Source organism: Bacillus rossius, chromosome 15 (assembly GCF_032445375.1).
Source record: "Bacillus rossius redtenbacheri isolate Brsri chromosome 15, Brsri_v3, whole genome shotgun sequence".
Classification (NCBI taxonomy): domain Eukaryota; kingdom Metazoa; phylum Arthropoda; class Insecta; order Phasmatodea; family Bacillidae; genus Bacillus; species Bacillus rossius.
In genome coordinates this window covers 38986746-39014004 of record NC_086342.1, presented here as the reverse complement: position 1 = coordinate 39014004, position 27259 = coordinate 38986746, and the positions used below count along the sequence as shown (strand labels likewise).

At 37.6% G+C, this 27259-nt stretch overlaps 1 protein-coding gene across 1 annotated transcript in view; it reads left to right on the top strand.

Moving 5' to 3' along the window:
- Positions 1 to 2397: 2397 nt before the first annotated feature.
- LOC134539383 (synaptic vesicle glycoprotein 2C-like) overlaps positions 2398 to 27259 on the top strand; it is a 134135-nt gene continuing 109273 nt past the window's right edge. Inside the window, exon 1 of the mRNA XM_063381373.1 lies at positions 2398 to 2851. The gene's annotated coding sequence lies outside the window, so the exon portion shown is untranslated. The remainder of the gene's footprint in view (positions 2852 to 27259) is intronic.

Genomic DNA, 27259 nt, shown 5'->3' with positions numbered 1-27259 from the left:
CAATACATTTTTGGTAGTGAACAAAAAATATTTTGGCAGTAATGAGCTGAAAATTTTTTTTTGTCACGCAACATTGTTTTTTTTCTATTGAGGCACGGTCAATAAACAAGTTTTATGTGCAACAAATGAATGTAATAAATTCATAAGCTAAGAAATTATGTTTAGTAATAACAAAATTTCTGCCACAGTAACAATAACTGTAGCTTATGTGTAACTAGCGAACCGCCCCGGCTTCGCGCGGGTGCAATGCTGATACTAAATATACTACAGAATGTCTTTATATACCGGCCCCCCGGCCGGTACCGCCGCAACTGCTATGTCCCTGCATTTTAAATCTGTAATATCTTCGAAAATATTCATTTAAATTACATGCTGTACAGGGCCATGTTGATCTATATTAAATGCACAATGTATTTAAGGTACTTAATTGTATAAGGATTAATGCTGTATTGCTTAAAATTGCTTCGTAAATAAGCCATTATATCTCGTAAATGTAAAGGATAAAAAAATGGTTATTGTGGGTTATCCCTAAGAGATAGACATATCTCTTCCCGGACTTTTTTGTAGAACTTTTTAAGGTGTACAATACTGTAGTACATTATTGTGATCAATCTCGTAGTGTTCAGCCAGCGTTTTCAATGTAAGCGCAAAAAAAAAGTGTTTATTTACGACATCACAACAGAAACCTCTACAATTATCAGTGTTCTCTAAAATTATCAGTGTTTCTCTACTATATTATGCATGTATTATACATATAAACCTTCTTCTTGAATCACTCTATCTATTAAAAAAACCGCATCAAAATCTGTTGCGTAGTTTTAAAGATCTAAGCATACATAGGAACAGACAGACAGCGGGAAGCGACTTTGTTTTATACTATGTCGTGATGTAAGAATATGGTTCTTTGGCACCAACAAAGTTATTCTTGAGATCCAAAAAAAATTTAAAGCACTGGCGTAGAGTTCTTGCCATTAAGGCCCCTGTCTGCCGGGCACACACAAGGTGTGCAGAGCTACAAGAAAAACAACGTGATTTCAATACTACTCAAGATATCCGAGTGAAGGTGTGCTTACGAAAAGCATTTAAGAGTTCGCTGAGGGCCGAAAAGTACTTCTGATTTCAGATTAAATTTTTATACTGTATTTTTAGAAGAGTTAAAATGGCTAAAACACATGTTTTCAGAGTAATTTTTAGGCGTATAATAACCGGTGCAGATTCTTGAAAGCACTTGAAGGGACTTGCATTACACCTTTATCTTCATTTCTCGGCCATAAAATGTTACGGTCATCGCTCAAATTTCACGGTTATCCTGTGACGACGAGAAGACTGCGCGCCAGTCCAGAGGAGACACCGCGCTAGAAGCACCAGCGAGCGTCGCGCTTATCATCCCGCCTCACCGACACACACACACCCCTGACGAGGCGGGGCCTTTAAGTCGCCACTGGGACAGTATTTTGGTGAGGATTTTCTACCTCGCTCTCGCTCAGACTGCTTGCTCACTCAGACAACACCGCGGCACAGTGTGTATTGTCACCACAGCCACTGCAGGTCTCGTGGTCCGAGTGCCAGAGCCGAGGCCCTGTGAGGAGTCCCAGGCCACTGCCTCTTGTTGTGGAATAGAGCTTATGTGTGGATGTCGAGGATTTTCTAACTTAAGCTCAGTTGTATTTAATGTTCGCAGGCTTCCACGGCCATTGTCTGAAGTCGTTCGGCTTCTGGGTTGTAGCCGTATCCTTGGCGAATAATTCGCCGACGTTTCGGTCGACATTTCAGTCGCCATCATCAGGGAGTTGTTACCTACAGTAGGTAACTCAGTAGGTAACTGTTCCCTAATGATGGCGACTGCAAATGTCGACCGAAACGTCGGCGAATTATTGGCCAAGGACACGGCTACAACCTAAAATCCAAGTTATTTTTCCCGGTATGCAAGGGCGTATAGGAGATGGGAAGCCTAAGATGTACATCAAATTCTGTCCCTGCCCGAACACGCCCGAAGATTCACCTTCGGCCAACCTCGGGTTTATTTATATATATTTATATTTCTTTGCTTATTTTAATGTAGCTATACTAACCAAACTAACCGTCCATAGTGTTTTAAAGTGTTTTAATGTAGCTAACCTAACCGACCACTTTTAATATTTGAATTCATTTTTCCTGCGCAAAAATAAAACAAATCCCGAGGTTGGCCGAAGGTGAATATTCGGGCGTGTTCGGGCAGGCACAGAGCTTGATGTGCATCTAGGCTTCTCGTAGGAGATACGCCCCGGGCCGTGTGGACCGAGCGGTCACGCGACGCGGCGCGGTGAAAGCTTGTTCGGCGCGGTGTACGGCTGCGCGCGCAGCCCCGCGCGTCACGTGGGCTAGGTCGCGCTGATGGTAATTGCCGCCGGCGAGCGCTCACGACCGGGAGTGCGAGTGCGTCTCGGCTCGGTCCGACTGATGCTAGTGCTCAGAGAAGAACGTCAACGGATTTTTTTTTTTTTTTAAATGATAGGACATTTGATGAGGCGCGTTAAACTAATTTTGACGCCCTTTTATTTAGTTATTGATTTTCAATGTGTGTTTATTTTCGTAAATATCACAGTTTAATAAACGGTGATTCCGGGCCGACTTGCAACAACGCTGAGCGGGTGTTGGCAACCCTGGCGCCTCGATAGGTATCGACTGCGTGCGGCGCGCTTGTATCGATCCGGAGCGCGGCCGGGGTGGATGCTAGGAGGCTAGGACAGCGACAGTGCGTGGTGGATGAAGCGGCGTGGCGTGTTGGCTAGTGACTCGGCGCGGACGTGTCGCACCTGCCGCGGGGAGACGGCGCCACGAGCAGGCGAACTGCCCTGTTGCTCGGAGCCAGGTACGTGCAGGCACGCCTCCTGGGCTGTCTTCGTCTGCTTGTGTAGTGACAGGGGGGATATATTCCCCTGCTTAACTCCCATGTTTGTATGACGGCCAACTACAACTTCAATCCATTCCTGCTCACGTCTGTGCGCTTCCAACTGTCGGAGTTTACATGAACTATCACCGAGAGAAATTACGTTTGTACGCACGCAAGCATTTTTCCATGTCACACGAAACCAAGTTTGATGTGTAATTTATGAAACTATGTATAAAACCCCAACAATAGCATACTAGAGCAGTAACGGATCCAGGATTTTGGTTTGGGAGGGGGTTGACCCAGCTGAGGCTAGGCTTTATCAAGGCAAACACTAAAACAATAGTGGACCCAGATGCTTTCTGGAGGGGGCTTGAGCCCCTTAGCCCCCCCTCTGGATCCGCTACTGTACTACTAGAGTAGAAACATATAACCCTTCCGGCAAATTTTCAAATAAATGACGTGGATTTCATCGTTATACGCTCCATGTATATGCAATTTCGCGTTACTCTACGTGATATTGAGGCTGATCATGTAAAACCCTTACAAATGTACGCAGACGTGCCCGTGTGTAGACACACGTAGGTTTTTAACAATACAGTCGAATCCTAAAGTAGACATTAGTTATGATACTCTAAAATTATTTTTTTTTTTTTTTTACTTCTTAACGGGCTTTCTTTTAATGGACATTGGCGGTCCACATAGCCAGCTCTAAACGTGATGTAATAGCATGGGAAGCTTCTCCAGACGTCCTTCTCCGAATGTCATCTTCCCAGCAGACATTTTCCCTTGTTTCTTCCCGTCAGTGACAGTTGCAATGGCTGGTATCTCTCGCCTCTCACAATGTACTCTAGATATTGAGTTTTCTTTTGCTTAACAGTGAGCAGCCGTTCTTAAGCTTACTCATGCCGTGAAGAAAGTCGTTCTTTGAGATTTTCAGTATCCAGGGTATGCGTGGTAGATACATTTCAAAAGCATCAATTCTTTCCTCTAGATTTTGTTCAAGGGTCCAGCTTTTGCATCCATAGAAAAAAAAATGGAGAACACGTTGATTGGTTGATTTATCAATGTGTTGTCGTTTGCACGTATCTCCTCTACCTCCTCCACCCCCCTCTTCAAGTATCTAAAGGTATTTGAATTAAATGTATTAATGAAATGCAGTAATTAAGCCCTTTCGGTTAAAATGGGCCCTGCGGCACCATTAACCTATCCGAGTCGTCACATCTCGCTCCAGATGCAGTCATTCTCGTGTCTGTTTTTAACGAAGTTCGTCGTGAGAAGTAGTTACTTTAAAAAAGGGAATCAGCTTGGCCCATTGTCCTGTTGTGGACTCTTCCTGTTTCGGGGGTATAAGGCCAAGGACGTGGTGCTTTTGTTTTCCTATTGATTTTATTACTACCCGCCATTTCTGTTCGCACGGCTCGCCTTGTTACACCAACATAGTTCCTTTCATGTTCGGTTCGACCCAAGCTGACGAATGTAACAGTAATATCTCATTATTCCTCTTTGTTTATTATTCGAGAGTTCAAATTGGTAACGGCTGTTTGCGGATATTATGTAAGCGATCTTTACTCGTGCAGCCTTAACTAAAGAATCATTTTAAACAAATTCTGCATTCAATGAGAAACTAGTATGCAGCGCGATTCAACAACATTATTGACATCAACATGGCAGTGCTTACGTCACTATCACCCCTGCCTACATCCTCACAGGGCTTTAAAGCGGGGTACATTTACGTGCTTTTTTTTGCAGAAAATATATTTTTTTAGTGAAACCAACCTTTTGGTATCGTATGGCACTATCTAGTCTAGTCTAGTCTAGTCTAGTCTAGATCACGATCCCTTATTACCTAAGGTATCTTATTCTATACTACAATCCCACTTGGTTTGTTATATTTTGCGTTACCACTTTTATATAATATATGAAAATAATAAAAAATATTTTTAATCAATTCCTGCTTATGATTGGCCAAATTTCCACGTCATGTTTTTCCCACTCGGCAATTCAAGGCATTGCGTCGTGAACTTGTCACGGATTTCCGAATCCTTTAGAAGCAAACCTGGTGCATCAAAAAGTAATGTATTTCCCTCGGTCGCTTGTTTGTGTTTACTGATTCCTCGCAATATATTTCTAAGCAATGTTTTAATATTTATGTTCCAAGTTGACCACTTTACGATAACAAATACACTGTCGGCTGGTTCAATTAGCGACTATCGTCACATTAACACTGAACGTAGAGACACGAGATCCGGAAAGGCCACAAGAAAACACAAAAGGTTACGAGCGACTTGCAACTATTCAGAAGGTCAAGAAAAAATGGCTGACACCTTTAAGATGCAATTTTTTTTAAGGTTAGAAAAAAATCGTTCCCATGAACAAGGCTATAACCAACCAGCCGTTAAGAAATTAATTAATTATTTTAACAAGTGAAGCTGGATGTAATGCTTTTTTTTTACACAACAGGAAATGAGGCGAACAGATTGCGTACGATTTGAATTGAACTGGTATCGTTATTTATTTCTCTGAACAACGCAAAATCATATGGCTCGTCTCAATGCATCTGTAAAGGCTACAAATGTTGACGTACGTCTGGATTAACTTTAATTGACGGCATCAATCTCCGGTAGCACTTCGATCTATTGCAACCAATCACTTAGCTCCTAATTAATGTGGATGGGAAGCCTTCTTTTCATAGACGAGAGAGCCAAACTCCCGATCGTGCATCTTCGGTTTTTTTTGTTCATTGTAACTCATAACTAATGGTCAATTAGGTTAGGTTAGCTACATTATAAATACTTTAAAACATTATGGACGGTTTATTTGGTTAGGATAGCTACATTAAAGATACTGTGAAATCATGTAATCGTTTTCCTAGCCCTGGATAACTACATATTAAAAAGTTATTTGCGAAGCAACCATAAAATGATTTTACAGTAATTTTAATGTAGCTATACTTACATAGTATAACCAACCATCCACAATGTTTTAAAGTATTTATAATGTAGCTAACCTATCCTAATCGACCGCAAAATTTAATGCCACACCGGTTTATACAATGAGATAGAACGGGAAAAAAAGCGAGCATTAACTTCGGGGAACTTCGGGTGTGGCTCTCTCGTCTGTGAAGTGAAGGCTTCCCATCGTAAGATGGCATTATCCATTTACAAATGCGTTATGTTAAACTTTGAACTCTAAGTGACTAGCACAGGATATACGTAATTTTGTATTTAAAACTTTAAACGGGACAAAGAGAACACAAATGACGTGATTCTTTCAAAAAATTATCCTCTTTGGAATGCAGAGCCGTTGAGAGAAAATAAGGTCTGGGGGGGAGGGGGGGGGGAATAATTTTGTCGAGTTTTTGTTACTTCCAACCCCTCAATCAAAAAATCTGAAGTCTGTGAACGTTACCAGCCATAACTCTTAAGGTGACCTGCGCATATATTTTATTTATTTATAGACATATTTTCCGTAGTGAAGTTAAGGTGTGGCGTTTTGTCAACTCCACCACAGACATGTATAATTAAATGTAAAGTTATAACAAAACAAACATACATAACTAAGCCAAACTTAATAAAAGACAATAAACAAGAACACAATACTACAAACCAAATAAACAAACCAATTACTAGCAAGTAATGAAACATCATTCACGCATATTAAACTGCATGTAACTGATATCAAAATTAATAATTTTTTAACAGTTTACACAGGTCAGTAGGTAATACATTTAAAAAAAAAAATGAAAATATAACCCATGCAAAATACATAGGAAACAAAAAGCCATTCATCGTCATACTTAATATTAAAGTGTTAACCTATGACAAAATATTTAAATAAGCATACACACAAGTTCAAAGATCATAAAAATATCCTTAGGTCATATCCACTACTTATTCCCGTTGGCAATATTTTATATTAGTTGAGATATTTTCCTGCATTCCAAGCGCGCATTGCAGCTTCAGAGAAAGATTTAGACCAAGCGCTGAAGGGATGTATTAGAATCAACAAAGACAAGTTGCTCTTTGAATGAGCACAGATATTGTGACTGGAATTCAGGAAGTGAACTATTTTATCTAGAGACGATTGGGAGTTCGAATGAATAAAGTTTTTCAAGAGAAGTAGGCTGTCTAGTTTTCATATTTCTTCTAGTCCTAACCACGAAAGCTTGTCGTACTATGAAGAAACGCGGTCTCGTGTTTTTAAACTAGAAATAAAACTGATGCATACACTTTAAATTTTATGCAGTTTGTTTGCTTTTTCAACGATAAGGTTAACTGGTAAAATTTATAATATTATCAATAGACTAGTAATTTCATTCTATTATCACAAACTCATGCATTAAAAACAGTTGACATTATAACCCCCCCTCCCCCCTGGGAATTTTGTCCCTCCCACGTCTTCGATGTCTCTGGTGGTCATGCCTAGTGATAGTTAAAATGTATCTAATGCAAAACCTGTGTTGCTATTGTACAGGATGTCAATAAAATCATGTACCAGTTTCAATGGTTTATTACAACAGTTTAATTTAGACTATTTCCAACAAATCATACATTAAACTGAAGGTAAACTAACCTAGTTTATCTTAAAAATGTCCAACATGTGCACCTTTAGCTATATGGCACACATGCAACCTATAGTCCAATTCTTCCCACATTTTGGTTAACAAGTCCGGAGTAATGGAATCAATGGTTTCTTCAATTGTGACAACTCTGGCAAATCATTAGCTAGCGGAGGAACGTAAACACGATATATGATAAAGCCAAAACGGAAAAATATCGCATGACGTTACGTCAGGTGAACGTGTAGACCAGCGAAAGAGAGCTCTGTCGTCTCGACCATTACGACCAATCCAACGGCCAGAGACTTCGACGTTCAACCACTCTCGTACAAAGAGATTCCAATAGGGGAGGGGCTCCATCTTGTTGCTAAATAAGGTTTACAGGTTCAACCTCTACCCATTGGGGAAAGAGCCATTCTTTCAACATAGGTGGCGCTGCAAGCGAGGAAACAACAAATCACTATTCGTGAAACATTATATGCATGAACTAAATACATTGTCCTTATCGGGAAATGTAGGGACTTAAAAATTATGGCGTAATAAGTAGGAAAAAATTATAAAAGGGTTCTACTGGTTATAAAAATATGATGGGTTTAGAATATTGTATTTATTTACGAACTAAATTGTTAAAAAAATGAAACGCTTATCTTAATCTGTTTTGAGTTACTCAAATTGTGACCTTGAACCAACACTCAACACTTACATTACATACGATTAAGATTTATGACCGGGACATACTTTAGTGCACGAACTGTATTTTTAGATGGTAGGCGTTCGTGGCCCAAGTTAGTAGCTTCTTCTTGGCATCTGGCTCGAGTCCCGTTGGTGCAGAGTTCTTGCTGCAGCCGTCATCAGGGTGACTAACAACTGAGGACTGGGCCCTGTTTCGTAGAACAGGTCTAAAAGTCGCAAGTAAATTCCCCTGTAGCTGTGGAAAATAAGGAAAAGTGGTTTCATAAAACTACAAGTAGACATAAAACACCTACAAGTGCAGATTGACAGATCACAAGCTATTTATGCAAGTAATATTACACTAATGTTTCATAAATTGTCTTGCAACCTTCATGGGCCTGTGTAATTGCGACAGTTGTAACTTGCGCCAAGAGAGAGTCCGACCAGTAACAGTAGAACATTGTTGTAATGCTTTCACGTGGGCATAAGGAAAAATGTGGTGTGGCTGTGTCATGGACACGGCCGTGTGTTGTACATGAATACGTGTACGTAACAGGAAATATGTTCTATACAAAATTTTTGATTTGGATTTTTTATCATTTTTTTTATATTTTAACACTATATATTCACTGTAACTATGTTAAACTAATATTTTATACATGCCATCGATAGATTTTGACGAGAGCTGGCGATTGAAACCCAAATGAATGTCGTAGCTTCTCCGAGTCAAAAGTTATACTAAATGGAAATATCGAAACGCAGCAAAATGACCCTCCAAATAGCGGCGCTTCCCCCTCCAAAGCGCGCGATGCGTCACAGTCCTCACTTAGCGTGACGAATTCTTTGATCATTTAGCTATCCAGTGGTGTAATTTAATTTTGTATGGAAATGATATATATGTAGCTGCAGCACCAAACTGTATCCCCCGATTTTGTTATCATTCGTTTTTTGAATTGCCTCCCACTATGGAAGCAATTTTAAAGACTTATTCGCGTGAAAATACCAATGCAGGAATTATAAATAATTAAGCTCCTGACAATGTTTGTGAACTTTTTACCAATATACTCATCAAACTATGTAATCAAATTTAATGTTAAAACCACTGGTATGTACACTCGATGCTAGAAATTGCTTAACCAAGCCAACATCTGTTTTCTCTTCATGAAGCTTCCAGCTTCTATGTGTCTTAAGACACGCTGCCAAATTTCTGTAAAATTATCTCTCACGATTCGTGATGATGACGTTTAGAGTGGGAATGTCAATTTCCAATTCTTTCGCTTGTTGAAAATTTGTATTTTTGGGATACCTAACTACGAATGAAAGAAAAAAAAAAACAGTTTTTCAGCAATAAAAAAATTGGTTGTCTGTAAAGTCGGTTTACGGACGATAGTTTAACGTGACAACGTCATAACAAAACATTGATAAAATGATTGCATACTTTTATGAATAAAATTGAATCATTTTTATTGAATTAAAACTATTTTGTATGGATACAAAGAAGGAGTGAAATGAAATCTAAAATTTAATTGATAAATTTACTTTTATTTGCACTCATTAATTCAAACATGTTTATTACTTTAACTAAGAGATTATTTTAACTATAACTTTTATACACGTTTGCTATTTAACTTCTTCCAATCTGTGATATTCTTTTAAGGATAGGACGATGATAGGAAAAGTAGGAAACGAATGGGAGTGTTTAAAGTTTAATGTGCCTCGAAAAAGTTAAATCGATGGTTGTTCCAATCGAGTGGAAGAGAGATAGATGCGGCGCAAGCGTACAATGAGCGTTACGGGACACAGCGTAACGGGACAATGTGCGTAACGGGACACTTTCGTGTGTGCAGCCGGCGTTCATCGATTTATTAGACGTTGTCATGTCAAAAAACTGTTTTGTCCATCACGGGATATTTGGCAACTGAAATATTCTGGTACTACGAACGTCCTACTGAAAACACTCTAGAATGGTAAGAAATTGAAGGATTTTGTTTTCCAAGACAAGGGTGCCAACATATCTTCGATTTATCGAATCTATACTAATATTATAAAGCTGAAGAGTTTGTTTGTTTGTTTAAACTCGCTAATCTCAGGAATCACTGGTCCGATTTGAACAATTCTTTCATAGTTGGATAGTACATTTATCGAGGAAGGCTATAGGCTATATTATATTATCAATAACATTACGGATCCTTACTAAAAGTCCAATTTAGAATAAAATGCGTTGGAGGGGGTTAGATACAACATGCAGTACACGTACGAAGTGTGTGTTGACAATGCCGCAGGCGCTAGAAGTTGCATTGTTGCCACGCACTAGATGCCTTATCATTATTAATTTTTCCATACAAGTAAAAAACACCGTGTGGTATTAACAACGAAGCAATCAGTACCTTCATAAGAGTTCAATTAGTATTTAAATACTTTTTATCACTTTAAGTCGCAAACCTAAACTATTGTTTTTTTTTCCCTCTCTCTGTGTTTTATTTTTTTTCTTTTACTAGAATTACTTTTATTATTTTTAATTAATTTTAATTTTTCGGACCATCATTAATTTTCCTCTCCCGTTACAATTCTGACAAGGACTTGTGTGTGTGTGTGTGTGTATATATATATTATATATATATATATATATATATATATATATATATATATATATATATATATATATATATATATATATATATATATAAGCGAAATACCACTCACTGACTCACTCATCACGAGATCTCTAAAACTATACACCCGATTGACTTGAAATTTAGCATAGTTACTCATTTTGTGATGCAGACGCTCACTAAGAACGGATTCTGCGGAAATCCGATCCCAAGGGGAGTTTCGGGGGCGTAATATATCCAAATTTCCAGTTTTTGGTAGGAAATCACCATGGCAACGGCTGTTGCTTTGTTGATGCTTCATTCGTCTCTATGGCAACGACTATTTCATTGTTAATGCAGTCCTCATAACCGTTGAAATTTTTCGGGTTCTTGAAATATCAAAAATTGCCCTTTTTTTCAAGTATATATATTTTACAGACTTGAAACTTCATAGTAATGTTCCTTATTTTACGCAGGATGACATTTTCCGAAAATTAGATCCCATGGGTGGTTAAAACCAGGCAACAGTGGGTACGTTGTCTGCATGAGAACAGGATTTTGCATTGTTCATGTCTTCTGCGTCTCCATGGCAACGGGCATCGCGCGGCAGTGGCGTACCCACAAGGAGGGACATGTATAATGAGCGGCGCAAGAGTGATCTGCCTGTAGACTGCCGTAGCGAAGTACGGGTACATCAGTTGTACCTTGCGTGCACGAGTCGGGAAACCATCGGTGCTATTCATTTTCTCTCTGGTACATTATACAGCATTGTAATAAATGTTCACTGAATTTTTTTTTAAATTTACCATTACTGTAAATGGGAGATGTGGCAAAAATTTTTTTCCATTAGTATAGCCGTGCGAAGCCGGGTCGGGCAGCTAGTACACAAATATAGCCTGCACGAACATATAGCTTTAGTGTTCTGACACACATTTTGTGTTTGCACACAATCCTGTTTTAACAATGAGTGATTGTAAACAAAAACATTCGTAAAGTGTAAAGTAAACCTTTTAACGTGTTGAAGTTCACAGATGGGTTAAGTGTTGGAATAGTTAGGTTTTTAAAACTTTTTTCATTTATTGAATGTTAGAAAGCAAACGTTTTAAGCAGGAGATGTACCATTTGTGAAACATTATTTGCAGGAAATAAATACATTGTCCTTATGGGGAAGTGTACGGACTTAAAATTTATGACGTTATAAGTAGGAACAAACTGGTTATAAAAATATGATGCGTACTAAATTGTTAGAAAAATGAAACGAATAAGAAAATTACTTACCGTTATACCACAATATTTTCAAAGGAAAAAAACAAACAAATTGTGGTGAAAGAGGCAAAGTAAAATAACAAAAATTTATTGTTTCATATTAGATATTTTTATTTAGGCATACATTGTAAAAAATGTCTGATTTTTATTTGAAAATGGTGTGCCAATAAAAGGGGTTTTTCAAGAACGCTATCAGAGAATATTTCCAGGGAAAGCCCTCGAATAATAGAAATGACAAGAAAATGAAATAACCAACTCTTCACGTGAGACTTGGCCTTAAGAAAATGAGGTCTGCCCATTAACTTGTTTTTGTAGCTGTGCGTGAAACTTTGAAGCAGGCTTTTCTTCGACTGAATGAGGAAAACTAACAACACACAATTTAACATAAATAATTTTTCCACTACGAATTTGGCACATTTAAGTACCATAAGACACACGCCCACATGACGTCAAGTTTTCAAGGTAGCTGATCCGACCAAACGAGCTTGTGTACGTTGGCTGATAACCTGAGCGAGTGAATTACAAGTGACAACTGCTTGCTTAGTTAACAAGTCTTCATGAGCGAACCAAAGGGTCTCGTGCTAGATTAGCTAACACGAGGGAATCTCATTTGGCCGCTGTTAAGGCCCCCGCCCACCCGGGCACACATACGGTGCGCTGAGCTTCAGGAAAAACAACGCGATTTCAAAACTACTCAAGATATCCGAGTGGGGCCTATTTACGAATAGCATTTAAGAGTTCGCTCAGGGCCGAAAGGTACTTTTGTTTTTGGGTTAAGTATTTAAACTGTATTTTTAGAAGAGTTAAAAGGGCTAAATCGCATGTTTTCAGAGTATATTTTAGGCGTAAAACAACCGGTAGAGATTTTTGAAAGCACTTGAGGGACTTGCATTACACCTTTATCTTCATTTCTCGGCCACATAATGTTACGGTCACCGCTAATATGCACGACGAGAAGACTGCGCGCCAGTCCAGAGGAGACACCGCGCTAGAAGCACCAGCGAGCGTCGCACTTATCATCTCGCCTCACCAACACACATTCACCCCTGACGAGGCGGGCCCCTTAACGTGTCAGTTCACCCTCGAACGTTGACACCAGCAGAAACGGCGATTGATTCGCGATGATCACAAGCAGAAGCGGCGATTGATTCGCGATGATCACAAGCAGAAGCACCTTCTAAGTCACCAATCACAGGTCGGTAATCGCCACACTGATTTGTTTGTAAGCATCAAGCATAAAAACAATTGGGACGATCAATATACAGATTGGCAAAAAGCAAATAAAAAAAATTAAATTACGCTTTAAAATTCTACTAGTAAGTGCAATGAACACGATAGAGGCATCAGAGAGCGTGATTAAATAATTACTCCTGGTATGTACTACAAAATACGTTTTGACAAATTCTTCGAGGTAAAGTAATGTTAAGTAAGGAAATTAAGCATCATGCATTTATTATGAATTGGATAGAACTTCACAACACAATATACTTAAACATATGTGTTGCTGAATGCCTTGTACTAATATTTATTTTACGCCCGGTAGGTAGGCTTTGTGTGTGTATAAGCAATCGCTGCCAGGTACATGTAATATTACAGATGTTCGTAAATTTGTACGCTTTCATGAAAACCACTGTATCAATATAAAAATAGTGTTCGCAGTATTACTGGGTTTGGATTCTTACCCGGGTATTTATGCTTTATGTTATCGCAGTACCGATAATAGTTAGTTAGTTTGTGAATCGTTCCGTGAATTGCTTTCCAGTATTAACTGCGCGCATTAATAAGCATAATAAAACAAAATAGTCCAATTGTTGATATTTAGAGTATATTTTCCGTGGTTTAAACAATATGCCTGAATGAAGCGTTAATTGAAATATGAAATTATGCGCTAATTTTCGTAAGAAATGCTCAGTATTATCTCGAAAAAAAACGTAGTTAATATGTGCAAAAAATGGGGCGTGGCTGTGTCATGGACACGGCCGTGTCTTGTACGTGAATACGTGTACGTAACATTTAACACCATATATATTCATTGTAACTATTTTGCAATAATGTTTTATATATGAAATCGATAGATTCTGACGAGAGCTGACGATGGAAACTCAAACGAACGTCGTAGCTTCTCCGAGTCAATAGTTATACTAAATGTGAAATCTCGAAACGCAGCAAAATGACCTCAAAATGGCGGCCCTGCCCCCTCCACCGCGCGCGATGCGTCACAGTCCTCACTTGGCATAACGAATTCTTTGATCCTTTAGCTATCCAGTGTTGTAATTAAATTTTGGATGGAGATGATAGATATGTAGCTACAACACCAAACTGTATCCGCCGATTTTGTTATCATTGGTTTTTTAAATTGCCTCCCACTATGGAAGAAAGTTTAAAGACGTATTCACGTCAATTATCATCGGCAGGTGTAAAAAGTTACAATATTTTTGATGTGGTATAACAAGCTATTTCATGGCCACTGGTTTTCAAATAAATCTCCTCTAAAAGTGCAGAGTGTATTGTTCTGTGTGCCGGGAACCACACATAACTTAGAAACACATAACTTAGAAACACGTAACTTAGAAACACGTAACTTAGAAACACGTAACTTAGAAACACGTAACTTAGAAACACGTAACTTAGAAACACGTAACTTAGAAACACGTAACTTAGAAACACGTAACTTAGAAACACGTAACTTAGAAACACGTAACTTAGAAACATGCACTGCAGAATCACACAACTTCGAAACGTCGTAACGTAGAAAGTCATAACTGAGAACTATCACAACTTAGAAAGACACAGCTTAAAACTGTCATAACTTAGAAACACGTAACTAGGAAACACACAACCCCGAACTACATAACTTGGAACTATCATAACTTAGAAACACACAACTTAGAGCAGGCATAACTTTAGAAGATTCTATCTTGTGTGTTTGTAAGTTGTGACAGCACCCCCGGTATCTCGGCGTAAACGCGCCATGCCGGGCTATGAGCTGTGCAGAGCTGTGCAGTGGAGCCCCGGAGACAGTCTGGATGCTGTGACAATCATCCGGGACTCGTGAAGCAATGCGAGAATACCTGACGTAGCTAGTGTAATTTATTAAGTAGCCAACTATACTGCCATTTACAAATTAGTCGTTATTGGTCTTAGGTTTGTTCTACTTCTGTGCTTGTTGCGTAAAAGGGGGATAAGTCCAAAATGATAGTTTTGAGAAAATCGCGATTGAAAATTATCAGGTTTCTAAAGTCAGTTTTTTTTAGCTTTATTAACTGCTTTAGAACTCTGGAAACTCATTGTTTTAAAATAATATACCCAGCAGAAGCTCTGAATGTCGCAAACTTGCCTGTGATAATAACTCATTTTTAAACATTTTTGACTTGACCCCCTTGCACAGATTTAAATCACTAATAAAGTAATATAGACAGCTTTCTTTAATGTTGGGTAAATATCGTGAAGACATTGATGCACTGTCTGATAATGCTTCGTCCGGAAGCACCCAAAGAGTTCAGCACTGCGAGCATGCCAGTGATTATACTTCCGGACGCATGCTCCCTCACGTGTGTCAGCTCTAAGTGCAGTTTCGAGTCAATAATAGTGCCTCTACCAACAGTACCAATGTTGGTGTTTGTTTGTAATGTTTGGCTCTACACGGACGCGTGGAGCTGGATGGCGGACTGGTTAATACTGGTGGATGTAGAGTCTCTCGCCAGGAGTTGGGGCTCGAAGCCGCGACCCCTGCCACTCCGGCGTGAGGTGTTACACTGTAACACACATTCAGTGTTCATCCATTATTGCATTTTTTCGACGTGTAATTAAAAAAAAAAAAAAAACATACCGTTTGTGTACTTTTTTTCCTTCACATTATTTGCGTAGATGTTCACTATATCGTGTAATTTCACAGAAAATGTACCTAGATAAAATTCTTCAAATTAAACATTAAGTAGAAAAAAAACACGAGTTGCAGTGTAATTCAACGACTCTTCTGTAGTTTCACATCCAGAATGTGCTAGTAAAATAGCACCAATAACACCGTTGTGACAATAATACACCAACCTGGTCTGTGTATTATTACACAAGCAGTATGCATTTTGTTCAACATGTGTTAATTTACGCACTTGTATCCCCCGTGTGCATAAACTGAAAATGGTGAATTTTCACATTCGAAGTTGGTGTATTTTTACACGCAAGTTGTGAAAACTCATTGTAGGTGTGTAATTTTATATGCAGCTTTGCCAAGTTTGTGAAATTTACTACAAATCATAACTTTAAAAACCATCGATTTGTGTATTTCTACACGAATGTAGGTGTAAAACTAAAACTTGGTTTGTATGCATAAATAATGTTCGCAAGCTTTCACGGCCATTGTCTGAAGTAGCTTGGCTTCTGGGTTGAAGCCGTGTCCTTGGCAAATAATTCACCGACTTTTCGGTCGACATTGCAGTCACCATCACCAGGGAGCAGTTACCTACTGAGTTACCTTCAGAAGGTAGCAGTTGCATACAGTAGGTAACTGCTTCCTGATGATGGCGACTGCAATGCCGACCGAAACGTCGGTGAATTATTTGCCAAGGACACAGCTACAACCCAGAAGCCATGCTACTTGTATGCATAAAATTAATAAAATACTTTTACTCAGACCGGTAAAATATACCGTTGCCGTGTAGTTTTTTCTTTAAATGTTTGATCGTGTCAAATTACTAATTAGTCAGTGCTACATTTCAATATCCATTATCGGAGTAAAATGTCACTGAACATAGTGAACAAATACTTAATATGTATTAATAGCCTGGAACTAAAGCAGCAGACACTAGCGCCTCTGGCAATTGATTTGGTAAATTATTGCGAGTGGAACAAAGAGATAAGTAGCATCAATGAACCTTGGTAATCTCAATGGCTTCTTAAGGATCTGTCTGTAACTGAAACAAATATTCTTATTTTATGTAAATTATTTTATTCCAAAATCTTCAGTCTCTCATGCGATCGGAATTATCGTAACGCTCGAAAATTGTAGCCCCCTCAGCAAAGAAGCTTCACTTGTACATATTCTGAGCGATAACCGGCCCCTCCTTGGTACCCCTGGACGGTCTGTGACGGCCATGTCTGTGGGAGGTCTGGGACGGCCATGGTGTAAGGAAGGGGAGGTGAAACCGTGCGCAGGTTTTCCCCCTCCACGCGCTCCCTCGCTACGTCACCTTGGTTGTAGCCAGCGCTCTTCTTCCAGGCGCTATCCATCCATTTCATCTGCGTCTCGTGCGAATTTTTGTTATTGTTGGTGCTTACACAATACTGAGTGCTTTTATGTAGTTGTGCAGTGTTCGGATTTCACAATCATTTCAAAAAGACTCGAGATTCTGGCATAAAATATTTTTCTTTTCCAAAAATATGAACATCTTTGCAATAAGTGGGTGAACGTATGCAAAAGAAAGAACAATTTCTGTGTTAGTATATTTAAGTTTAAACAAACGTTATTTTAAGTAGAAATTTCACTTGTTTTATAATACGAGTTTTTATTTTTATTTTTTTGTATGATTAACTGTAGGTTAATATTAGGTCAAGGAATATATTTCGTGCTAAATAATGAGTTATTATCTATAATAATAAAGTCTTTCACGGTAAAAAGGTTATTTATTGAATGAATTTATTAAATGATATTTGAACGTATATATATGTATATATTCATTAATAAAACTCAAATCTATGGTCTTTAAAATGTTTGTGTGTTCGGGCATCAGCGAGAACTACAGAATTTATTTCAATTTTTTTTTTCTTGTTTGTTATAGAAATAACCTAAACACTAGGTTGTGTAGCATTAATAAAGGGGAAAAATTATTTCATCAATGCATGTAACAAATCGTATAAAAGTAGGAATGTGAACCTATGCATCAAAAAGAAACATGAGCATTTTTTCTATTGTTCAAAATGTTCTCTTTAATGGAGTGGGGAGGACGTATTATATCATTACGTTTAAATATATTTAAATATACACGCAAAACTGTATATATTAATTATAAAATATACAGAAACGAAACAGGCTTACATATAACCACTTTTGAAATTTGAGGTCTAATATGTTTGTTTTAAATGAATTCGTATATGCTTTGGAAGAAGTTAAATTTTATTTCATTACTATTTCATTACTATTCATATATATTTAACATAATAATGTTAATGCAAAGTGAATTGCCTACACCTGAAGGTATTTTAAGATTTCGGCATTACAATCTGCTTGTGTTGTGTTATTTTGTTAGTTTACACACAATAATGAAAATTAACGTAAATGAATTCATTGTTATCAACTTTTGATTTTGCCAATTTTTTCCATTCAAGCGTTTAGATAATGGTACAATTTTGTTTAAGAGTTTGTGTTTTATGCCTTAAATAGCATTTAACCCCTTAAAAAAAATGCCGTTTTAAATACTTACAAAAACGTTTGCAGGGACCATCGCTCAGTACATTCTCAGCGTAATGCCTGCAAGCTGTTTATTGTTGAATATTGTAGAGCTATTTGGTTTAATAATATGTTTTAAATATATTTTTAAAATATATTTTTGGTCATTATTTATCCTTTTGTTTATTGTTTGTAAATCAATAAAATTAAAATTAGTAAATAAATCAAAAGCGCTTATGGTTATGTAAATTACAAATAAGTATTTAAAAAAACTTTATTTTGTGTCAGATTTTTTTATAATATGTGTGTATTATTCTATGTTGCCGGCATCCTGAATGTTTATTATCTCTATTTATTAATATTCATAATAAATATTTTCGAAGTGTATTCATTCGAATTCTCATTATAATTCTGTGTCGTTTTATGTAAAATCATTTTTTTTTCCGACAGTGCTGACATTTATGGCCATTGAGATATCTAGGTAAATACAAGACCCAGTCAACATTTTGAAGCGATGAAACAGCGGAAAAAATATTGCTTCATTAATTTTATTATTAATATAAACCCCGTGTTTTGATACTAATATATTTATTTAAACTGTGTGTTCTAAATGCCTGCTATACAATGCACATAGCAAAGTATTTTTACGCTTCGTGGTAACTTCCTCTACTCAAACGATTGTAAATGAACTGTCTGTGCGTGGTATTCCCGTGTAGACCGGGCGGTGCGACCAAGGTGACGTAGTGCGCAGTGGAGGACGAGTTTGGGCGGCCGAACGGTTTCACCTCCTCTTCCTTACACCATGGGGGCGGCCATGTCTGTGGGAGGTCTGTGACGGCCTGTGACTGCACTCTGAGCTGCAGGCAGTCTGCTCGGCGGGAGTCCTCGCCGTGACACGACCAGCTGTGCAGTCGCCTGCAGCCTGGTGAGATGCACTCAGGACCTGTCCGTCCACACAGGGGAAGCATTTGAAAACAGACGACGGCTAAGTGGTTCTGTCACTACCCCCTCTCGTTTCTCTACTTTCCTTACGTGCCGGTCCTATCAGAGAAACCCCTTACAACTGGTAGAAAAAAAAATGTTATCTATTACATGGATTTGATGTTTTTAAGACGTAAATTAGCCTTCAAAAATCCCTTTTTTGAATTGAAAACTTCTTTAGCCGCGTTGAGCGATTTTTGGTAAGGGCAGAACTTATGGGTTCGCGACACCGACATGCTAGTGACGTGTTGCGCCAGACTGGCGAATAGCAGCGGCCTGTGTAGGTACATGTACACGCATATATACATACACTAATACATTGTATATACTCGACTGTATCATGTGCGTGTTGGACTCTTTTTTTGGATGGGTAAAATCTTGTGAGTTCAAGTAGTAACAGTGAGTTAAATTGACTGCGTTGAGCGATATTCTTTTGTTTATTTATTTGCGTAGTGAATGTTGATTATTTGTGGATTTAAGTTAATATATTTTTTTCAAAGATATATTTTAATTTATTTTAATTTTGAATTTATAATTGTTTTTTAATTTTATATTTATTTTCTAAGGAAATTATAACGTTATTTTGTGGTACATATTGCGAGTATTGGCTTTTTTTTTAGTAGGTAGTTAGGTTGAGTATATATATATTTTTTTATTTATTTATTTACGTAGTGAATTTCTTCAAATGTCAGGTTATGAGAGGTAATGTTGATTAACTGTGGATTTCAGTGATAAAACTTCATTTCTTCTAATTTTAAAGTTATTATTGGTAGGGGCCGAACTTATGGGCTCGCGTCACCGACATGCTAGTGATATAATACCAAAATTATTTTCTTACGTACGTTTGACGTAGAAATGATGTCATATTACACATTTAAAAACAAAGTTTTAAGTTTTCACTTCTGTCGACAGTCCATATGACAGCCTTTTTGTTCCCTCCCCCCCCCCCCCCTATTTTTTCCTCAAAATTTCGGACTTTTTATTTGACCGTTAGGTATTCCACGCGACGCTAAAATCCCGGTCATATTTCCCCCTCCTCACCCGCCCCTCCCTCAAAAACGCATCTGGGTCCGTCCGTGCAGTAAGGTCGAGGGGATAGATGGACTTATCGTCTCAGCATGGCCTAAGGGCGTAACTGCAGGGAGAATGTGGCCCTAAGACAACTGTGCGCTTGAGAAATGCATACATCAAAAATTTAAGTTTTAAATATAAAGAAAACATACAAATTTCTTAAACATAATGGCTTAGGTAAAAATTGGTTTACGGACGATAGTTTAACGTGACAACGTCATAACAAAACATTGATGAAATGATTGCATACTTTATGAATAAAATTTAATAATTTTTATTGAATTATCACTATTTTGTATGGATACAAAGAAGGAGTGAAATGAAATCTACAATTTAATTGATACAATTACTTTTATTTGCACTCATTATTTCAAATATGTTTATTACTTTAACGAAGAGATTATTTTAACTATAACTTTTATACATGTTTGCTATTTAACTTCATCCAATCTGTGTTATTCTGTTAAGGATAGGACGATGATAGGAAAAGTAGGAAACGAATGGGAGTGTTTTAAGTTTAATGTGCCTCGGAAAAGTCAAATCGATGGTTGTTCCAATCGAGTGGAAGAGAGATAGATGCGGCGCAAGCGTACAATGAGCGTAACGGAACAATTTGCGTTACGGGACACTTTCGTGCGTGCAGCCGGCGTTCATCGATTTATTAGACGTTGTTACGTCAAAAACTTAATTTTACAAACATTCACAGTTCAGAATTTATGGAATGGTGTGTTAACGGAGTGGCGGAATAGTAGATAATGCAAAATATTATAATTTGGCAATTTTTTTTACAATGTTGAATTACCTTGGTAGCAATGAAATAAGCATGGCTGCCATGTGCGCATGAGCAGACGTGTGCACGTGTGTATTTTTTTTTGCAACTGAACCTGAAGTTATGATTTTTAACACATTAACTTTGCGGCTCTGCAGTTTTTTTTTAAGTTTTGAAAAAAATGATAAAGCACATTAACATAATGTTTTGGTTGTTCCGTATTGGAAAATAGATCATCTGAAACATTTATGGTGAATATTCCCAAAAACTAAGGAACAAAAGAAAAAAATCAAGGTAGCCAAATGTCCACGGTTTTCAGGTTGTTAGGTTGTCGACAGATACCGCACATTTCACTGATTTCGAAATAAAATAAGAGCGTTGGCTACAGCATCGAGTCTCACGCATTTTAAACTATTAGAAACGGCTCCGATAAAACCCCGGCTTAGGACGTGATTATACACAAGTACATTGTTAAAATATTTACCAAATTGTTCAGATTTGCTAAACATTTAATACTTTAAAGTTTCCGCACATGTTAAAAGTTATATTTATATGGCATTACTAAAATATAATTTGAAACATTTTAAAACGCTTATTATAAATATAAGTATGTTAGCATATTTGTGTTTGTTTAAATGACTGAAATTAGTCTGTAAATACTTCCTTCAAACAACATTAACATTATTGAGCTGATTCAACATTATTATTGTAAATAATATAATATAGTACGGCGGATAAAGTGAGTTTTTCATTAGAATTGTGCATTTCTGGAGAAAAGCATGAAACTTTCTCAGGTTTATATATACACATGTCTGAATCATTTTTGAGGTAGGGCCCAAGAATTATGGCCGCCATTTTGAAATTAGTTGCCATAAATGATAAAAGGAAAAAAAAGTTTAAAATTATGAATATGATGAATTTCTGCAGTTGAATTAGCTAAAAAATAAATTTTAATTATTAAAAAATATTCATAAAATAAAAAATTATTAGTGTTTAATACGAAAATGTATAATGTATCACAAAGCCCAACAAAAGTGTCCAACTGAATTGTACAAATCAATTAAATATTTATCATTGCTAACTTTCAGTTTTACACATTATACATTCCTGTATAAATAGATGAATTTTATGTTTTTAAGTTAATCAATCTACATAACCACCTGTTAATATTGTAAGTAATCTCCATAGAACCCATTTTGCAGTTATAGCCCTTGCAAAGCAACTTTTGCAGCAGCTCGTAAACTTGGCATTATATATTATTGAATTAACTTACCATTACATCATTAGGAGTACACAAGTCAGTTTAATGTTTGTTTAATCTGTGCAATGAAGTTATGTGGTTGAAAAATAAAAAACAAAAACAAAAGTCAACAATGCTAACAGTTAATGCTACAGCAATGATTAAAATAATGTGTTCTGTAAACTTGCATCAACATCATTTTCACAGTTACTGCACTTGCAGAATATTGAACAGCTAAGCAATGCTTTTTTACACTTGCAGTTCTTACAGGAACAGTTAAGTAGCTCTTTGCATGATGCTGATGCCTCTGGAAGAGATGTCCAGGTAGGTTCCCATATCGCCTGTTCGTTTTTGTGCCAACCCCAAGCTTCTGGATCTGGCAGGTTAGGTTGTTTTACCAAACACTGTCCCCAACAGTATCCAGCTTGATACACACACCGCAAAACATGTTGAAACAGAGCTGCTTTTGTAGGTGGTAATCTCTCCATGGATCGTCCTTTCTTGGTAAACAGTTCCTTCATACACTCTTTCACACCAGAACTTGATGAGAATTTGTCATAAAGCAGTACAACAAACATTTACAAATCTGGCATAAAAACTTTAACATTTGTGGGCTGCAGGTACAATGACCGACAGGTTTGGGCACTTTCAAAAACGCTGTTAAATACTTCCAATGCAGACTTTCCCATAACCTGCAAAGGAAGATGTAGTGCCACTCTCAGTAAATGCATGGAAGAATGGCAGAGCCATTACTTTATCTGCACCAAGGGAACTGAAAAGTAAATGAACTGGAATGTAATATAAATTCTTCCCTGCACCGAATACATACACAAAAAATCTACGTTGAGACAATTGAAAAACTACAACGATAAAACTACAATATAAGTATCCACTGTTCGAATTATAATTGACTTGTGTCCGTGTTTACTTGCATCTTTCCCATGAACAGAATTCTGGTGTCTGCTTCTTCGTGACTGCATGGTTGCAGCTCCACGTGTTTTCACATAGGTCTACTGCATCTCACTTCTTTTCCCTTCGTAGTTATGATTTCCTTCCCAAGTGGAGTTGTAAGATTGTCTGCCAGTAGAAGAAAAATCTCACTTTTGTTGTCATTGTTTGACAAAAAGTTTTTCCAGTTTTTTTGGAATGGGTGTGTTACTACGAACACGCCGTCTAATTCCAAAAACTCTTGACTTTCGAGCTTCTGTCTGTAAACTGTTTTCACGGTAGTCATCCCAGATTACATCAATTCGTTCGACATCATCCCATTCTTGAAGAACTGCACTAACGAATTTCTTCTGATAATCATCAAATGTCTTAACATCTCCAGAAGAAATCATATGAACTACAGCCGGCCCATCAAGTATAACCCATGTTGCTTTAGGCTTTTCATTGGGATATTCTGCCAAACCACTGATGCATTGAAGCAGGTCAGACTTTTTTTGTTTTCCATAGATGACCATTTTCTGATAATGAGGGAGGAAATGGGTGATTCTCATGTCGGAAAAATTCGTCTAAATCAGCCCCTCGATGTTGACAACCAATGTATATAGTTTTGAAAATAAGTTGACATCATCTTTTATCAACCTCATTTGTGTGCTGCTTTTGTTTTGAGCTGGCTTTTTGGTTTTAAATAAATACATTTTATTTCTCTTTAAGTGTTGATTCGATTGGCACAGTTTATTTCTCAAGCCGTTGATGTATATAATCCATAAAATGATGCATACCTTGAGCTTTCATATTGATTAGGTCCTGAAGTGCAGTTTGGGAACCAACAACTTTGTCATGTATATTTACAAGATCTTGAATATTTTCCTCAAAAGGATTGCCCAAATTGTTAAATGATTGTATCAATGCTTTAACATGCTTGAAGAATGCAGCTTGAAGATTGTCTTTACATTCGTGGTGCTCTAATGAAGATTGATTTCTTTTTTGAAATTGTGTTTCGAAGCTTTGAATTAGCCGCGCAACTTGAGGTCCTGCTACCACCCATCTTCTTAGTGCATCTGGGTTCTCTGTTAGGCCAATAGCACCACCATCCCCTTTGACATGTGCATTGCGCTGTTCGTGATCTTGGTCTAATGCCATTCCTAAGAATATTCTTCAAGTAATATTGGCAGTGAATTTCCCCTCATCAAATTCGGATTTTACATGAGGATGTAAGAAACCCAAGTTTCCCATATCTCGGAGATGTACGGGAAGCCATCTGGCATAGTTGGTGTGATTGCAGGAAAAGAACCATGGCGCAATTTGTGTCAGGGTTTGTAAGTACAGTTCAAAATTTCAACTATGTGTAGCTGTCAGGAATTTTAGAAGATAACCTTCAAGCTCCATTACTGTGCTCCAAAAAGCAAACATTGAAACAGTTTCACATCTATTCATTCACCACTCCTCAAAAGATAGCTGTGTTGTACACCCATCGCATTCATCGTTATCTTCTAAATACTGTTCGTATGCTTGCTTCTTTAAAGAGTACAATGCGCACACTGTCACTTGATGTGCATACCTTGTTCTTATGTGAGACACATGAAGGTATTAATCTGCTCTACCAGATGATGTGATATCAGCTTCAATGAGAGCTTCAACCCATCCACTACCGTCGAGTATGTCTCCAAGCACGCTCATTATAGCCTTCTCTAGATGAAGGCCTCCCATCATAACAACATATTTGTCTTCTGCAAACATGTCTGGGTATTTCCACTGTATACGTTTAGCAATCGCATACAAAGGAGCATCACATGTAACAATTGGACTTTGCCCTAGATTCAGATGGTTGGTTGCTTCTAATATTACTCACATTGCAAGTCTCACCATAGAAGGTGAGTGTGCAACATCAGGAAACATTGGAAGAAGAGAACACTTTGTTGTGTGATTTGCTACATTTTCTCTGGCACTGCCATTACCATGGAAAGCTTCCCAATAAATATAAACTCCTTTTTCTAAGGCATCTTTCTTGATCTGACACTCAACATGTTGATAGGTACCAGATATCACTCCACTCCTGTAAAAACTGTATTAAGCATGGCTTATTGTCACTGGTTGGTCATATTTTGGAATTGGAGTACTCCAAGATTGAGTCCGGAACACCGGTGTGATTTGCCAGGTAGATTGGCTACTTTCTTCTGAGTTGATTTTCTGTTACAAATAATTGTTTACCTATCAGTTCCCATTTCACCTGGAACTGAATGCTGCTGAAGGGATATGGCTGTTCCATGGAAAGACCCAGTTGCTGTTGTGGAGGAAGTATTATGGATCGATGTTGTCAATAGCCCCTGTAGTAAATATACCTCCATCAAGACTCTGTGGGTAAACAATGCCTATTTCTTCATAATAGTCACATGCTGACTTTGTCAGCTAAGAGGAAATTTGTAGTACTCGATCGTATGATATACCTAGTCCCAAACTATTAACCTTGTCCACCAGTTCCCTTTTTCGTGTTTTTTAGTGCAACATCATCGACATGTAAATAGGTGTTTCTCGTGACCGTTCATGGCGTACTGTATCGCCATTAGGAACGTTCTTCAACATATTCTAGCTGACTAGTTGTGCTAATGTTAATGCCTCTTGCCTAGCATTATTATCGACCTGTTGTTGACTGTTTGGACCATATAGAAGCATTTTGATCAATGCCAACAATATTGGGGGAAAACTTTGTTCCTGAGATATTTCATCAAGTTTACCATTATTTTTAATTTGCATGTTCAAAGTCACTGAACGTATCTTTTTTGCAATTCTGGCTAAACTAACTACATCAATTTCACTACTCATCTCACATGCCTTATGTATTGCAACACCTACACCATCTTTAAGTGTAAAAGCACATCACGGCCTTTACTGATGGCAGTCACTTCCGGTATACGTTCAAGTATTAGGTCTTTTATACGCGTAGAATGAACAGTTTGTGTTTCTCCTGTCAATTGTTCTAAGCGTGTTTCAAAAAGCCTTACCAGTTGTGTTAATTTAAAAACTGGTATCAGTTCACTGTCTACAATTTCATCTTCAATATACGACACTAATTCTGCCAATGCTATGTCGAAGACTTCTCTTTGAGAGTTAGAAATATTTTTTGTGCCCTATCAAGTGAGTGTTTCCTGTTAAAGAAATTTTTCAGGCATAAACTATGGTACCGAGCCTCTGTCGCAATGAGATCCCCCTCACTTAATTTGGCTAGAGCTGCATGCTCTTTAAGGGCAATCGCAAATGAACTTATCTTGTCACACTCTTCTTTCGTTTCCACTTTATGAAGAAGGGAAGTACCTGTTTCTTCTTCATCGCAAAAGAAACACCGATTGGTAAAATTATATGTTTCACCACGCGATCTTGTAAATGGATGATCGAATGAATTTCCTTCTGTGTTATTTTTTGACGCGCGATTTTTACTTTTCAATAGTCTGTTTAGTTTGTAACTTGTATATTTCGCCCGACAATTCTTATTAAACTTGGCACTGTTGATTTGAAGGTTTTCACATAATGAATTATTACTCAGGTAATGAAAATATATTTCTTTTGGCAGTAGTTCAGCACTGTTAAAGTTTTCTAGGTCTGATGATAATGTTTTGTAACCTTCTCCACTTCATGTTTTATTTGCAGGACAGGTAAGTGGTTCACTTGTAATTAGCTGACATAAAATGCACAGCTCCCAGCTAAAGTTTTTCTTCTTCTTCTTCACTGCAGTAGCACTAGCATCTACAAAACAATATTTCTTCTCCATTGTAAGTTGTCTACTTCATCATCTGAAACACAACAAACCGAGACTTTAAAATTCATTGTTAGCTTTTTGTTGCAACTTTTTTATCTCTACAATTAATTAATGGCTGTCATTTTATGATTTGTGGCCATGATTTCTAATCTATAACA